The sequence below is a fragment of the Aethalodelphis obliquidens genome, unplaced genomic scaffold (genome assembly GCF_003676395.1).
Source record: "Aethalodelphis obliquidens isolate GAN/ISIS:26980383/991018 unplaced genomic scaffold, ASM367639v1 scaffold27, whole genome shotgun sequence".
Lineage (NCBI taxonomy): Eukaryota > Metazoa > Chordata > Mammalia > Artiodactyla > Delphinidae > Aethalodelphis > Aethalodelphis obliquidens.
In genome coordinates, this window is record NW_020837971.1 from 7377808 (window position 1) to 7395772 (window position 17965).

General features: G+C 39.5%; 1 protein-coding gene across 13 annotated transcripts in view; it reads right to left on the reverse strand.

The window, feature by feature from the left end:
* Positions 1–17965, reverse strand: part of SRPK2 (SRSF protein kinase 2) — a 243231-nt gene that overhangs the window by 42459 nt on the left and 182807 nt on the right. The gene's annotated exons all lie outside the window — the stretch shown is intronic.

A 17965-nucleotide genomic window follows, 5' to 3' on the forward strand; every position in this document is an offset into this window, starting at 1 on the left:
CTCTTTTATTCTTTTTATTTCTATTTTACTTTATTTGTTCTATATCTCTTCCAATTATTTCCTTAAAAAAATACTTTTCTACATTTCATTCTTTAACATCTACTGCTCTATTTATTGCAAAAATGTTCTCACTTTTTACATCTGCAGAATTCTTACAAATCACTCAAGAAAGACATGGATGTTTCGTGCCTAGTGTTGAGAGGCTCAAAGCAGGAAGCATCTAAATCACATCCTCCACTATATCTAACAGAGGGCCAGGAGTAGCAGTTCAAGAAGTATTATGAATGCTGATGAATATTTAAACTGTGTTGAATTAGTAAAGCAGGAATTTGACCAGATACTAACTTTCTATGATTCTTACTCTCATACCACACTTGCTTTTCCTGGATTTTAATATCAAGGTCTATAACAACAATTTGGGCAAAAGACATAACTGAAATAGTAAATTAGGAATAAAATATAGCAAATTATTAAATGAATGAATGGGTGTTAACTAAACTTATTGTGGTAATCATTTCTCAATATATAGATGTCAAGTCGTTAGGCTGTACTGCTTAAACTCACACAGTGCTTAAGTCAATTCCATCTCAATAAAACTGGAAGAGAAAATGGCTTATTACTTACATACAAGGCTAAACCAAAAATAAAGTGGGCTCTGAGTTCACAACAGTGTTTAAATCATTCAAATTAACAATGAAAAGGACAAAAAGAAATCTACCATTATTCAAGTAAAATTCGGGATACTGTGCTAAGCACTTTCTTTTCAAAACCAGGATCCATGAAACAAAAGTAAACTGAAACATGCTGCAGACTTCCCACACGGGGAGGGAGCAGGGGCGGGGAAGGAAGAAGGGAGAAGTTCTGCCTGGGAAATGCTTAGCTGAACAAAGCAAGCAGATTTCTTGACCAAAGTGGTTCTCAGAGCCCAGTGTCTTAACACACAGTGGGAACCTCCAAGAAAACAGGATGCTACAAATTCCAGACAGGTCTGCTCACAAAACCATTTCTTCAAGGAATTAGCCACATTTCACAGCACAAAGTATTTAGGAAACACTCAGGTCTACTGTTTCTTACAACATGTGTTATTATTTCTACACTGCTGAAGTGGGCAAAAGTCTCAGAGATAGTAAGTAGTCAGTTCAGGGCTGCAAACTGGGTCTGACTCCAAAGACCACCACACTCTGTGCACCAGTAAGAAATGCACTCCATTTTTAATACCCAGAAGACCATTTCCTGGTCTTACTAAACAGGAACACTTGATAGTTTAATTGAAAGCTACTTACCTCTTAATTGCATATTATTGCTAACATGAAGGTTTCTAAATTTAAAACTAATTTAATTATGCATAAAGAGAAGAAACCTCTACCACCGCTATTTTATGTTTCAGATTTGAATTCTTGAACAGCCAGAGTGTGTACATGTGACCTAAGATAGACAAGCACTATTTCCAGTGTAATCACAGCATAAGAACAGCCCTTCCTTTTCTCAACGGGACTGAAGTTGAACAAAAGAAATTACTTAGTCCAGTTATTTCAAGAGCCCTCACACTGAGAATACTGTGCCAGAAAATAGGCCAACTAACAAGAGGTGCATAAAAGTAAAACTTAAACACAAATATAAAAACAACTGAAAGCACTAAACATATCCTAAGTTTTTTTTTTTTTTTTTTGGCCTTGCCGCGCAGCATACAGGATCTTATTTCCCAGACCAGGGATTGAACCCACGCCCCCTGCATTGGACGTGTGGAGTCTTAACCACTGGACTGCCAGGGAAGTCCCAAACACATCCTAATTTTTATTTTGAAAATCTGACGTACACAATTTCAAATCTGCAGTCCACATATTGTCACATCCTAACCCCCAGATTTCTACAGGAAATGACAGTCTTTCCGAACATTTTTCAATCTCTTCTCAAAGAACAGTAACTAACACTCAGGCTACCAGAGGGCGGAGCACATCTCCCCAAGGCAGACCACACCAACCGCTTCAACATCCAGGGAATTAAGAGAAAACGGATACTCTTCTCCAATTCCCTCAACTTAGCAAACAACACATGCCATGATGGCTATTAGCAGAGGATACCCTGTGGCCCTCAACACTGTCCACACAAAAGGAATCCTAAGACCAGCCAAAGACTAGACAAGGCCCCCTCCTTCCGCTTCTTCACCATCAGTCAGTACAGAAGCACAGGACAACAGCAGTGCCACAGAAGGACCCTGCTGATGGCATCAAGCAGAGAACCAGTTAGGGTCCAGCAGTTGAGGACTACCTTGACTTAGGGCTTTGGTTGATACAATTGTACGTCACTACTTATACTATTTAATATAAAAATCATGCATTTATCACTTAAAAGTTTTCTTCTTTTTCTTTTTTTAATTTGGCTGTGTCACAACTCTTACAAGATCTTAGCTCCCCGACTAGGGATTGAACCCACGCCCTCGGCAGTGAAAGTGCAGAATCCCAACCACTGTACTGCTAGGGAAGTCCCCAAAGTTTTCCTTTTATTCTTAAAAAGTAAATGTTAGATTGGATTACAAACACATGAGAGCAAGAATGGATTGTTAAGCAGTTTTTAAGTTCACTCTGACTCCTATCTCCCAAGCACACCCAAAAAAACTAAAACTAAAGCTCTACCTATACCGTTTATAAGGCTTCAAAGAAGACAATTCTGAAACTATCCTTCTTAGCTGTTTTGGGGGAATTGTTGGCCAAGATAAAGATGACTCCCTTTTCCTTGCTGAGCAAAAAACAGGTTCAATTTGAACAGTAAATTGAAAGTTCAGAACTCTCTCACAGACAACAGTCTGGAAGAATTTTCAGCAAAGTCTCTATTTTCTAGCAAAAAATATTAGGTAACATTTTCTTTCACTGACCCTAGTTTCTTAGCCCTCTGATGGTGATGTTTCAAATTAAACAACATATAAAAACGATAATACATCATGACCAAGTGGGGTCTATTCCAAGAATGAAAACTTGTTTAACATTAAAAAATCAACAGATGTAATTCACCATAATTAACACTAAAAAAAAGAAAAACTATATAGCAGATCAACAAACATACAGAAAACATTTCACGATATCCAACATGCATTCCCAATGAAAATTCTCAACAAAGCAGGACTAGAAGAACACCTATGAAAAATCTACAGGTAACATCAGTCCTAATGGTGAAAGACTGAATGCTTCCCCCACCTAAGATCAGGAACAAGGTAAGTATGCCTGCTCTCCCTACTTCTGTTCAACACTGGCCTGGAAGCTCTAGTCAGCACAATCAGACAAAATAAATAAATAAAAAGGTACCCAGACTGGAAAGTAAGAACTATCCACAGCCGAGCAGGAGCCTATGGGGCCGTCCCAAGACAGACCCCTCCCCCACATCCTCTGCAGCAGCTCCTCTCTGAAGTACCAGATAATAGTATCTCATGCATACTTCCTGAGTTTTTCAGATGCTAAAACCACCAACAAACGTTAGAAATTAACCACCTGATGATCATGAGCAGGTAGCCTCCAGACTTTCTGCCGCCTAAGGAGTGATCATCATCAACCCATCAGAGAACTGTGCATGAGCTGATCACATACCCTGGGATGCCCCTTCCTTACCTTTCCTTAAAAAAATGCATTGCTGAAATTTCTCAGGGAGTTTGGGGGTTTTTTGAGCTTGAGCCACCCGTTCTCCTTGCTCAGCCCTGCAATAAACCTTTCTCTACTTGAAAGGTTTCTCAAACTCGACGTTTCTGCTTGACTGGCCTCACTGTGTGTCGGGGACATGAACTTGCACTCAGTAACATACCTCTATTCATAGACAACCTGATTGTCTACATGAAAAAGCTTAAGGAAGCTGCAAAAAAGCTACTAAAACTAACGAGTGAAGAGAGTAGCAGGATATAAGCTCAAGATATAATAATCAATTGTATTTCTACATACCAGCAATAAACAATGTGAAACTGAAATCTTAAAAACAGACTTAGGGATTTCCCTGGTGGCGCAGTGGTTAAGAATCTGCCTGCCAATGCAGGGAACACAGTTCGAGCCCTGGTCTGGGAAGATCCCACATGCCACGGAGCACCTAAGCCCGTGGGCCACAGCTACTGAGCCTGTGCTCTAGAGCCCGTGAGCCACAACTACTGAGCCCGCGTGCCAAAATTACTGAAGCCTGTGCACCTAGAGCCCGTGCTCCACAACAGAAACCACGGCACTGAGCCCATGCACCACAACAAAGCGCAGCCCCTGCTCACTGCAACTAGAGAAAGCCCGCACACAGCAACAAAGACCCAGCACAGCGAAAAATATATATATATAATGTATATAAAATATATATATATAAAATATATATATATAAAATACACACACACACACACACACACACACACCCTTAGGGAACTTCCCTGGTGGTCCAGTGGCTAAGACTCCACACGCTCCCAATGCAGGAGGCCCGGGTTCGATCCTTGGTCAGGGAACTAGATCCCACATGCTGCAACTAAGAAATTGAATGCCACAACTAAAGATCCTGTGTGCCACAATTAAGACTTGGTGCAGCCAAAATAAATAAATTAATTAAAGTTAAAAAAAAAAAATCTGTGTGTACACACACACACACACAGGAATAAATCTAACCAAAGATGGGAATGGGACTTCCCTGGTGGTCCAATGGTTAGGACTCGGCGTTTTTTTCCCAGCTGTGGTCTGGGTTCAACCCCTGGTCAGGGAACTAAGATCCTGCAAGCTGTGTAGTGAGGCCAAAAAAAAAAAAAGTAAAAGGATTAAAGAAACATAATAATCAATGTAATGGGTATATGCTAATTGTCCTAAATTTAAAAAGGAAAAAAACGTGTAAAAGTCATTTCTTAAGACAATTAGGTAAATTTAAATAAGAAAGGAATTTTAGATGACGTTACCGAATAATGCAGTTTCTTCTGTGTAACACAGTGATATCATGGTTACACAATAGGAGAATGCACTTTTTCTTAGATGTTTGCTGAGAATTTGGGAAGTAAAATGTCATGATGTTTTAACTTCTTTTTAGGTAATGCAGCAAAGAAAAATGCATATACATCACACATGTATATAATAAAGCAAATTAAGAGAAAATGTAAGTCATTCCTCAACAATGCTAAAATAGATGAAATGCAGTAATTCCCTATATTATCCCTTCAAAACTACTTTACGTTTGAGAATTTCCACAATAAAGAAGAACGTTATTTTTAACCTGCCTCTTTCTTACAAGTTCCAAAGGTGTGGTGGTGAGAGCAGCTGTCTGGACGACACAATCACAGAGCAGGCGGAGACCAGCTCCAACCGCTAGGGAGCAGGAGAGAGAGGCCCCGCAGCCCGACTGGAAAATGCATGTGGGCGGGACCCCAAGCGCTCCGAAACAAACTCTGAAAAGGAGGTTGAAGGGGAAGCTGAAATGAGAAGCCTGCTCAGGGCCCACTCTAGGCTCGTGGCACTCAGGGTGTCATTTAAGGCAGCAACACGGGACGCTGTGCTATCGCTTCTATCGAACGCGGGTCGGAGGCGGGGCGGGGCTGCTCAGGAGGCGGGGCGGGGCTGCTCACCGCCGGCCAGCGTCCAGGGGCACGGAAGCCTTAGCGCCGGGATTAGAACCGGGTTCTGAGGGATTCTCAACACTGCGCTCTTTCTACTCTACCACGACTAAGTATTCACCCCGCCGCTAAAATGTGTGCGCCTTTTCTTTATGACTAGGATTAAAGTATGGATTAATTGTATGGCGTTGTGAATGAATAGAGAAAAACTCTGAAATAAAATTAAAACCGCCATTAAGTAGTATCTATTTTCCCAGTACAAGATAAGCAGTTGGAAATGGTTTGTCTGTCAACGATACCTAAGAATCTATTGTAACTGACCTTCATGAACAAAATTTTACAACCGTTCTTTAGTAACCATAATTTAGGTTACAAAACATATGAAAATAAATTACTGCTTTAAAATTTTATCATGCATAAACTTGCTAGTGTTTGACAGCCACATCACACTTAACAGTTGTGAAAAATATGTTGGTAAAGGACATCAACTAAAAATGTTGAAATTAAGAAAACACTATTCTCCTGATTAGTAATTTAAAGTAAAATTTAGATCATGGGCACCTCATTAGAAACATTAATAATAATGCTAAATATAAAAAGCCAGGGGCTTCCCTGGTGGGCCAGTGGTTAAGACTCCGGGCTTCCACTGCAGGGGACGCGGGTTCGATCCCTGGTCGGGGAGATAAGACCACGCGGTTCTGCATGCCATGTGGTGGTACAGCACACACACACACACACACACAAAAGCAGCAGGAATAAGGTATAAAAAATAACCCTAGTATCTACCAAAAAACTAAGCAATAATGAAGCCTATAACACAACTGTTAAACTCCCTTCAAACTGGGGGAGATTCAATCAAAAACTTAATTTAAAAACTCTTGAATGTAAATTAATCTGTTATTACATCAAGTATTTCCTATAACACTAATGAATGGGAGAGAGCTGTAGAGGCAAAATCAGAGCAAAGACAGATGCTCCAAACAGAGGATCCCTATTTACCTATGACCTTAAAGAGGTAACAACAAAAATTACTTGAATGTAAGATAAATACGATGGATGGAGAAACAATTTTTGCAGTTGGGCTACAGAGATCGGAGTAAACAGACTGAGACACCTTGAACATTTGAAATGTTAATACAAAGGCCAACTAATAATTTCAAGCCCTTGCCTCCTGCCAATTACTTTTACAGATTTATGCTTAAATTCAGGGATGCTGACTTGAACCACAGCAGTGGCACTTACTAGTTATGTTACTAGTGACATTGAGCAAACTACTTTACTTCTCTGGGTATCTGCCCCTACATCTCACTCCCTCAGAATATCTGGGCACATGTTAAGTGCCACGCTAAGTGTTTACTCTGTTTGGCCACTACCCAAATCCACTGTGACTAATGACACATAATGGGTCAGCAGGCCAGGGTTATGGGTACTACCTACAGCTATTTAAGATGGTATAACTAAGTGGCCCAAAGTGTAATCTAAATCATTATCACAGCCCAATCAGCAAAAGGTGTTTGATACTCCAGATATGATGATGATCTATAGCTGTCAAACGTCAAAAAAAGAAAGGAAAAGAAACAAATTAATTAACTCATCTTTTTTCTTTTCTTTTTTTGTTGACGTATAACTAACCTACAACACTATGTTATGTTAGTTCCAGGTACACAACATAATGATTCGATATTTCTATTTACTACAAAATGACCACCACAATTAATTCATCTTTTTATGATTTATTCAAACATTGAAATATTCTTAAAAGAGAATTAAGACTTTCAGCATTCAAGTATAAGGTCACCTCACAAGAGATAAGGCTGTGGCTTACCACAATCTTACACAGACTGTGGCTTCTCTCCTGGGTGCTCTCTCTACCTCTCCTTCTGCCAAGCTGACTACTTTGCTATGAGCAGCCCTGTGAGGAGGCCCATGTGGCAAGGAGCTGGGGCCTCCCAACAACCTCCTGAGTGAGCAAAAGCAGGGAAATGAAGCAGATCCTTCAGGCTGGTCAAACCTTCTGCTGACAGCAGCCCCAGCTCACAGCTTGAGAGAACCAGGTCCAGATCAACCATATTTCTGCACATGTTTTGAACACAGACGTCGATGGCCTTTGTGAAGAGCCTTAAGAGTTGTGCAAGATGTACAAGTTTAGACTTTCATCCTTATTTGTGAAAAGAAATTTAACAAGACAGTATATCCTTAGTAGATCTCCCTTCCTCTTACGACCAGATGAGGAAAAGTGAACTAATAATCTAAACATAATATCATACCACATAAAGACACTGCCAAGAGAACTGTATAGTTGAAAAATTATATTTTTATTACACTGCAAAACTAAAATGTGTAGTACTTAAGGCAAGCTGGTAAGAAGGATATCGAGCTGTGAAAATATCTGTAAGATGCTGAACTCAGCAATCACGGGATCCACAAACATTTAAGAGGTTAAAGTACACTAACAGCTCCATACGTTTACAAAGTTGGAATCTGATTCTAGACAGTATCAAATAAAATTAAGGATTTCTTCTGCCTTTATGATCAGTAATCTAGATTTCTTCTCATTTTAGTACTGCAATTTTAGAGCTATAAGCAAAATTTTTCTAAAATACATTGATACTGACAGAAAAGACCTTCAAGGATGACAGAGCCCACAGTGGAAATGCAATTCACATTCTGGGGGGCAAGCCAGAATCTAAAAGCCTAATCTCTACATTCTACAGTCTAGAAGATTCCTGAATCATTTCTTAATCCAGTGAAAAGGCTTCAGAACACAGTGTTAAATGAACTTTGGGGGTTGGCAGGAGTCCTTAAAATGCACAAGGAGTTACCATCAAATCATAAATGGCTAGTGGCTGTTTTCAAGAGGCCAAATCTACAGATGTAGTTGATGCTGTACTTTGGGTCACGAACTTTCTTCATCAAACATACACATATAACTAAGTGTTCAGTTTCACTGAAAGTATTTTGAGCATATAAATATTCTACAAATCCACAATGAAAGATAGTTAATGGACACACTTTGTATCCACTGACAACACTTTCTATCGTCTTAAGTACACAGTGCCAGTCACTGCCATTTGTCTCTTCAGTATATCCTTGACAGAAAACTCTTAACCACTGCTCCATTAAAGGTATTATAAAATTTACCTTTAAATTAAAAAATACAGTCTATGGAAACTAAGTACAGATTATTTAAAGTCCAATTGGGTGCCTGGTTAATGCACTTCCTTAACAGCAGGCTGTAAGGTAAGTACTCCAGAGGACTGATACAGGCTTAATTTTTCAAGGGTAATCTTGTCTTTTTTTGAACTCTGTCTTTATGTCTATACCACTCCATTGATTTTGGCTGTTTAAAGACTTTTTTTTTTTTTTTAAATTAGATTCCTCAGAGGACTCATGAGAAAAATATTCCCCCAGGGCTAACATATATACTGTGTATAACATTTTATATGGGACCTTTATAAATGAAGGGCAGTTTGACAGGTACAAAATCTTCGGCTCTTTCTTTCCTTGAGTGTATCAAATGTATTGCTCTACTGTCTTCTTGCCCAAAGTACTGCTGTACAAAAGCTTGGTAACAATCTGATTTTCCCCCCGATAAGACATGCGGTCTGTTTGCCTAAAAAAGTTTACCACCACATCAAGCAGGATAAGGTTGCTGGGATGTTTACTGGGATTTTACTATGATTTTCATAGTTTTAATGTCTTCCTTCTTGCTCTTAGCCTTCTCCTTACTTGCTTTGTAGGCAGAGGAAGAGTAAACAAATATTATTTGAGATCTTAAAAGGGGAACTTGGATGAACTTGGATACTCGAAGATTTTGGGCTTGTTTCTTAGCTCTTAATTATGTTCTGGATAAGCAAAAATACAATATATTGAATTATGAACTGGGGAAACAACCGATCTTGTAATGAGAAAGTCTTGTTAGGTGAAAGTATAGAGTTCAGAAATCAGAAGACACCTGAGAAACACTGAATTTCTTTCACAGCTAAAAAAAAAATTCTTTTAGTAACCAAAAAAACTTTTAAAATAAAAGAACTCTGACAACAATTCCCTGGCCATTTAAAACCAAAGGCCATAATTATACACACTCAGACATCAAAGTATAACTGAAAGACTAAGTTCCTTCAGTAAGTCAAGACCTATTGTTATTTCACACTTCCATTGTTCATGAATGTGCAAGGGTGCATCACAGCACATAGCAACGTCTGACTCAACCACACAACTACAGGCATGTTCCCAGGTGTACATTACACCTCTTGTAAAAAATAACTCACTGTGAATAATCCAAATTCTCATTATTTCTAAAGGAATTCAAAAAATGGGAAGAGGACATAGGTCTTGGAGATGAATGACTACAAATGCAGTAAGTAAAAAGCTCTTTGACACATATATGGAAACCAGAACTGACTTCTGAGCCTCATTCTAAAGCCCCACCTGGTTTTACAATCCAAGAGTAATTAACGTCTTCTAGTTCAGTCATCATCAGAAAGCCTAACTCAGGAACCAACTTGAGCATACCCCCATGGTACGCACCCAACATAGCAAGTTAGATAACAGTCAGCGGACTTTAGGCTTAGGTCTTATAGCCTGTGCCAGACAAAAAGAAGATTAGATAAATTTATGTCTTTGGAAAAATGGTTAAATGATTATACCACAATATAACTATACATACTTCAGAGTTCACAACATCCTTTTATTAACTTCTTGTGGCATTCTGGCAGACTATATTCTCCAAAGGCCACAACAGCATCTCCCAAACCACTTGCTCTCCTAGAACCCTGAAGTTCTACTACAAGAAATGGACTCTAATCCTCCTCCTTGTAGATCTGGATGAGCTTCTGATGTGCATCTAACAAACGAAAGGTAGTGGAAGTGGCTGTGTGATTTTTTCGAGGCTAAGTCATAAAGCAACACAGCTTCCACTCTGTAAGGTGCACGCTCGCTTTTGGAACTCCGGGTTCCAGGTAACGACTGGCCACCCCCGCCACCGCCCCGGAAGCCGCAATGCTGTAAGGAAGCCAAGCCACACAGAAAGCATGCAGACAGGCACACCTGTCTGCAGTCCCAGTCTTCCAATACTTGTAGCCTGGGGGGCCAGACATGTGAAAAATGCGCTTTCAGATGATTCCTGTGTCTCCACCCTTTGAGATGTCTCAAAAGACACCCGTAACAGACACCCCAGATATCATGAAGCAGAGGCGAACCCCCTCATCTTTTCCCTTTTTAAATTCCTGATCCATAAAACCATAAGCAACATTAAAAGTTGGCTCAACGTGCTAAGTTTTGGAGTAATTCATTACACAACAATAACCAGAGCAGTCCTTATTCTACTCACTGTAACAGTTATACAAAACCTCCTCCCCACTGTTCTACAAGAAAGATGTGCCCTCAATCTTTCCAAGATTAACCCACTACCTCCAAAAATTACTCATCTAATTCCTTTCCTGTTGACTCTCCAACCTTTCCTCAGATTTCTTCTCTTCTGCCTAGAAATAGGCTCAGGTATCCTGTCTTAAAATCAACATTCTCCTGTGCATATCTGACCTCACCCACTACAAGCTACAGTCTTCTCTTCACTTCATGGCTAAATTTCACCAAAGTATCTGTTATGCTCTCTCCAGTGCATCCTCACCTTGACATGTGCATGATCCATCACTGGCCCCAGCCAACAGGGACCCTCCCCACAAGTAGCTCACTAACCTTTTCTCAGCCTTCATCTTCAAACTGTGGCTTAACCGAATACTGCTATTATTAAATCCTTCCTTCTTGAAAACACTCTTCCTTTTATGCTTCAGACTTAACAGTCTTGGAAAGAACACCACCATCTTATTAGTGTGTTACCAAAAAAGGAAAAATTACTATTGTCCTAGGGAAGAATTTTGGTAGCCTGATGAGATATTCAGTTTAAAGGTCACAGTGAATTTGGGTGGTATAGTAAATAAAGCCTAGTAGGCTGCTCACAGGATCAATAAAAGGAAAAGAGGTAAAATCATTTTAATTAGCATAAAAGTACAAAGAAGAGTAAAGTACAATCAAGACATGAAGAAATTATAATCAAAGAACTAAAACCTCTTTTAAAAAGCCAAATACAAGATCACATGACACAAAAAGAATAAAGGCAAGTTTTAAAAACCCAATGGTCAAAAATAATAATGGACACAATTTTTCAAAAATACTAAATACAAATGGCCAGTCTTACTAATAATCAAATGAGTAAAATAAAAACAAGAGATTATTGGTGATATCGTGTAAAGACAGTGGTGCTGCGTGGAACCACACTGACGTACTTCTGGTAAGTGTGTAAATCAGTATAGTCTTTTTGGAGGGCAACTGGTGACATGTTTTAAAATGAAAATGCACTATGCTTCAAACTAGCTAATCTCACCTACAAATTTATGCTTAGGACAAACCCATAACTGAATATACAAGGAGTTCCCAGTGGCATTATTTACAATAATGAAAGGTGAGAACACATAAATGTCTAATCACTACAAAGCTACTTAATCAAAGCAAACACAAAGAACAGAGTATTATGCAGAAAACAATGATGCAGAACTATATGTAGGTTCATGAAAATACATCCACAAATATTACTGAAATAGCATAGCATAGTAAGGGAAAGCACGCAGATCAATCTCTTTTATGGAAGTTATAAATATATGGATATGCATAGACACACATTAATTTCTGGGAGGATACCTCTGAAACTTGAAACCCCTTTAATTCACCTTGGAGAAGCTGACTGTGGAACAGAGTGTCAAATACAAAAACTGAGAATTTTAATTTTTTGCTTCCTATTTTGTTTGAATTTTTTTAACACTACCATATACCACTTTCATAATAATTTTTTGAACTAGCAAATAAGAGTTTAAATAAATAGCTATAGTAGTATATACTTAAGATCACTCAGAACTGAAGGTATAAACCTCACTTCACACAGTACTTCCTAACACTGAAAGCCAACAAGGAAACAGGGGCAGCACAACAGTCATGGTATTAAAAACATCAACAACATATTGTGACACGGTAATGGTACAGCTTTTCCAGGTACTGAGAGTAAAGGAAAACTCTCATGCATCCTCATAAATAGAACAACATGTGTACTCATGGGCCACAACCTTAGCAATAACACATGTGTGCGCACGCTTGCACATGTGCATGCACACACGCCCATACTTAACGCAGCAACTCCAAAGAAGATATATAAATGGCCAATAGGGACATGAAAAGATGCTCAACATCAACAGTCATTTGGTAAATCAACATCAAAATGACAGTGAGAGACCACCTAAAACCCACTAGGATGGACAAAATAAAAAAGAGTAACAAATGCTGGTGAGGATGCGGGGAAACTGTAACCCTCGTACAACATGCTGGCAGGAATACACAGTGATGTAGCTGCTTTGGAAAAACAATCTGGCAGTTCCTCAAGAAGTTAAACATGGAGTTATAATATTACCGAACAATTCTACTCCTAGGTATATATCTGAGAGAAATGGAAAACATATGTCCACTCAAAAACTCATATATACAAATGTTCAAAGTAGCATATTCAAAATAGCTCCAAAGTGAAACAACCCAAATGCACATCAAATGATGAACAGATAAACAAAATGTGATATACCCAGACTACAGAACATATTATTCAGAATAAAAAGGTATAAAGTACTAATATATGCTACAACATGAATAAAACTTGAACACATGCTTTAAAAAAAAAAAAAAAAAAAAAAAAAGGCCGGCCACAAGAAGGCCACAGGCTATATGATTCTGTTTATATGAAATGTCCAGAATAAGAAAATCCACAGAGACAGGAAGTAGATGAGTAGCTGCCATGGACTCTGGGACGAGGGAGGAATGGGGACTGACTGCTCCTGAACCGTGTCTCTTTTTGGTGTGATAAAAATGTTCTGGAATTAGTGGTAGTAGTTGCACAGTTCTGTGAATATATTAAAAACCACTAAAGTGTACCCTTTAGAGGGGTGTACCTTATGTAATCAATAAAAAAAAATTGTATGTGGGAAAAAATAGCAAATTTTCAATTACTCCTTCCTAGTCAATATAAAATAGACCAAAAAACTCCAACAAAATCTGAAACTTCTTTATTTCATTATAATCTTTTAAATTCCAGGTTGAAACAAGATCCAATACAGAGAGAGAGAAAAATCAGAGATAGAAAAATGATCATGAAAAACCTGGATAAGGTACCTAAGAATACACTCCTTTTTTATACTAGCCTCAGATGGGAAACTAAGGAGAAAATATAGACAACAATGATGTATTATAAACGTCAATGCTGCTAAGAGACAAGATCTTAACTGTTCCCACTACAAAAAAGAAATAATAATTATGTGATATGACAGAGGTGTATGGGTGGCAGTCATCTTGCAATATGTAACGTATCAAATAAAAACCTTGACCTACACAATGTACACCTTAAAACTTAAATACATCAATTATATCTCAGTAAAAATAAATTTTAAGAAAGAGACCAAATAAATTACTCCAAAACTTGCCCCATTACCAGGTTCTGTCCGTAATATTTAGAATTGTACCTTAGATGTCAAATAAGGATCAAACATGCCTGGGCCTGCCCAGGGAATTAGTGAACAGCCCCAAGGAGGCAAAGTGCAAGAATGTTTCTGTTTGGAGCTAGGAAAAGGAAGGGATTTTATGCTCCAGTGAGCCCACAAGGGGGTGAGGGACGACGGGACAGAGAAAGACGAGAAGCAAAGCCATCATGTTGACTGTGCACTCTTCCTGAAACCAGACTCCAGGGACCAGCGGTGCGGACCAGCAGTGCAGCCCAGCGGAGAGAAGGGCCGTGGGACAGCTGGAGGACCCACAAAGGGCAGGGTGCAGGGGCACAGGCATGGGGGCATCTGGGCTGGGCCCTCTCACTACCTATGCCACACAATCCTGCTCTGGTTCTGAGTACAGTGGGGAGAGCCCCCATGGTACGGACGAGAGCACCTCATGGCGCATGCACAAGGCGTGGGAAAGATCACGACAAACATCACATGGTGACTCTGGCCCAGATCCTGCGTCGCCTCTTCTGGGATCTCCAGATCCAAAGGGGCAGACTATGCAGGGGGCTGACAGGTGGGGACAAGAACCACTGACATTTAGAATGAGCGCAAGCAGGACTCCATCTACACTCAAAAAATGAAAACTTCAGTTTACACAACGGAATGTGCCGAAGAATTTTTCATTGAGAGTAACAGAACTGTACCTTCGCAGCTCCACCATCTGCGCCGTCAAGGTGAACACACCCCTTTGGTTGCTCTCCTGCCTGCCTGCCTGCTCTGTTCTTCCACTTGTTCTTTCTCCTCTTGTGCCCCATGGAATTTCTCAAAGGATTCTCACTGAACCATCTCCCTGCATCTTTTTTATTCACTTAACACTCCTTATACAATTTGTTTTCCTAGCAAATCTATATACTTGTGTAAGGTCTGGAACAGTCCACAAGACCTCGCTCATTTCTGACAGAACTGTAGGGTCTAGGGGTCCCAAAGGCCACCCTCACTATTGACACCAGCTGCAGGTTTGGAGCGTCCGAACACCGTGCTCAGTTCCAGGAATTAATATGTGACAAGAACTCACAGAAGACACTGAAGGCAGTTAAACTCATGGTTACAGTTTATTATAGCATAAGGGCTATCACTTAATGTCAGTCTGCCTGGGGCAGAATCAAGGAGGGCCCCAAATTCAGAGCTTCCAGGTGTCCCTCTCCCAAAGGTCACTGTCGATTCCTCCAGTTAATGACACATGACAATGCACACATAGTACTGCCAACCAGAGCAGTTCACCCAAGCCTTGGGGCCCAGAGTGTTTATTAGGGCTCCGTTATGTAGACATGGTGGACTGGCAACATGGCAAACCTCAGGGCCCACAAGTGCCAAAAGCCCCCACCCAGCACCAATCACTATAATATTACTTTGTGTGGCCCAAGGCCCAGGTAAAGAAGACACTAACCAGGCAGACATTCCAAGGGCTTAGAGACTATCACCTAGGAGTTTAGGGCAAAAACCAGACTTCTCTTTCAGCAATGTTAAATTCTTTACTACACCGTCTGCTTGCCCTCTCTTCTGAGCCCCAGGTTCGTATCTCCAGCTGCCTTCTTGATTTCTCCACCAGTTTCGTTAAATTCAAATGAATAAAGTCAAACTCATCCATATCTCCCCAGACCAACTGTGATTCCACTGTTCCTGTTAATAGTACCAAATCCACTTCTTTTCAATAAAGAATTGAGGCAGTTTATAAAACCACAATACAAGATATAAAATTAGAAGGAAACTAGGGTGAAGAAAAAATAGCCCAGAAAAAATAAAATAGAATAATGCTGCAGTGAAGTTAGGACACAGAATGCATGCTGTAAATCCCTGTTCAGCTGTTAAGAGATGGACTGCACATTTGGCTCTGGGCTTGGGAACAGCCAAATGATATCTGAAACTAAGAAGAAAAGACAAGCAGTTTCAAAATTCAGAGTCCTTTCCCCCCCCCCCCCCCGCCATGATGCCCAGGAAGTACTATTCTTCTTCCACTCACTCCAGAATTGAAGACTTGGAATTTTTCTCATTGTTGTCCTCTATGTGCCATAGTTTATCAAATGATAAAGATGCTATCTCTGTGATGTTGTTTGCTTTTGTCTTCTCCTTATATACAAATTCTCTCTCTCCAACTCCAGTCATTTAAGATTTCAAATTATTCTTCCTTAAGAACAGCACTTCCCTGTTCAAAACCTCAAATGGTTCCTCACTGCTAAGTTCTTCTTTAAACATTTTTTTCTATCTACAAAGAAATATATGCTCAATGCAGAAAACAAATAAAAGACAAAGTTAAAAAAAAAGAGAGAGAAATCCAATCCTGCAGTCTAGATATACAATTCCCTGATATTTGACAAATGTATATGCCCTAATTAATACAAAGAACATTTCTCCAAAATCTCAGTTTCCTGATGTAGTCTCCGATTCATGGTCTTTGTCAACTATATATATTGCAATTATTTTCTCCTACTCTGAAGCTGGTCATTTCATTTTTCAAAATGTTTCTTAATCAGCAAAGGACTTTTTATTTGGATGAAATCCAATTTTTAATTTTTTTAACCTTAATACCTTTTGTATTCTCTCTACAAAATCTTCCCCTACTCCAAGGCCGTGAAGACTTCTACTTTTTTTCTTTTTGTAAGGCTTATGCTTTTCATTTTACTTTTAAGTCTACGGGATCTATCACAACCTAAGAAACAGATCTTTTTGAAAATCTACACATTTGCTGTAAGATCAGAAACAAGACACGGATGTCCTCTCCTACCACTTTTATTCAATCTTGTGCATGGATGGAGCAATGAAGCAAGAAAGAAACATAAAGAATGCTAAGGGAAAGAAAACTATTTGCAGTGAAATGATAAATGCTTGTGCAGAAAATCCAAAAACTCTACACAGAACACACACACACAAATAAAATTAGCAAACAAATTTAGCATAGTTACAGGACACATGGTCAATGAATTAATTATATTTCTACATATCATCAAAAAACAAAAACAAAAGAGAGGAAAAAATTTAAATATGTGCAAGACCTCCACACTAAAAAAACATAAAACATTGCTGAGAGAAATTAAAGACCTAAATAAATGTGTTACCAAGGCTGTGGTCCCAGAATCATACCCCAAGCCCCTCCCTCAAATAGAAACCAATTACTTTTTTTTTTCTTTTTAGAAATCTTTTTCTAGAAACCAATTACCCTAAGTTTCAGGGGGACGCTGCAAACAGAAAAAAAAAAAAGAACTGGTTAGAACCAACAAGGCCCAAGATGGCGGAAGATCTGACTTCCAGCAGACCATAAGCCTCATTATCCACTCACTGCAATACATTAGCATGCTAAATGACACACCCCTCAGTGCCCTGACAGTTATGACTGCCACGACAACAACCAGAAAAGCCCAAACAAGGACTAAAGAGGAGAGCTGCATCAGTTCCAGGTCCAAACTACAATCCTGAATCTGGATCTCAGTTCTCTGATAACTCATGAATATTCCTCTCCCTCTATCCAAATCCCTCCATTTTACCTCGACCTGCCTATAGATTTGGTGTCTCCACCCGGATTGGCTTGAGAAGTTAATTTGTGAACTAAGTTCCTGCTTCTCCTTTCTTCGGCCACTGAATAAAGTGTGTGCTGTTCCAGTCTCAGCAAGGGTTTCATTACGGCTGCATGAATCTGATGGAAAAAGAACCTCTCTGGGCGAGACCAGGGGTCTCGGTCTGGGCTAGAACCCTGGCGTGAGTCCAGTTGATCAATTTGGTAATAAATGGACACAGAGATGTTAGTGGTGTCTGGGAGGAAGAAATTTCCTCTACCTTTCTAGGTTGTTCTAGCTGGTCTAAGAATTAAGTTGACAGATTAAAAGGAGAAAATCAAACAACAGTT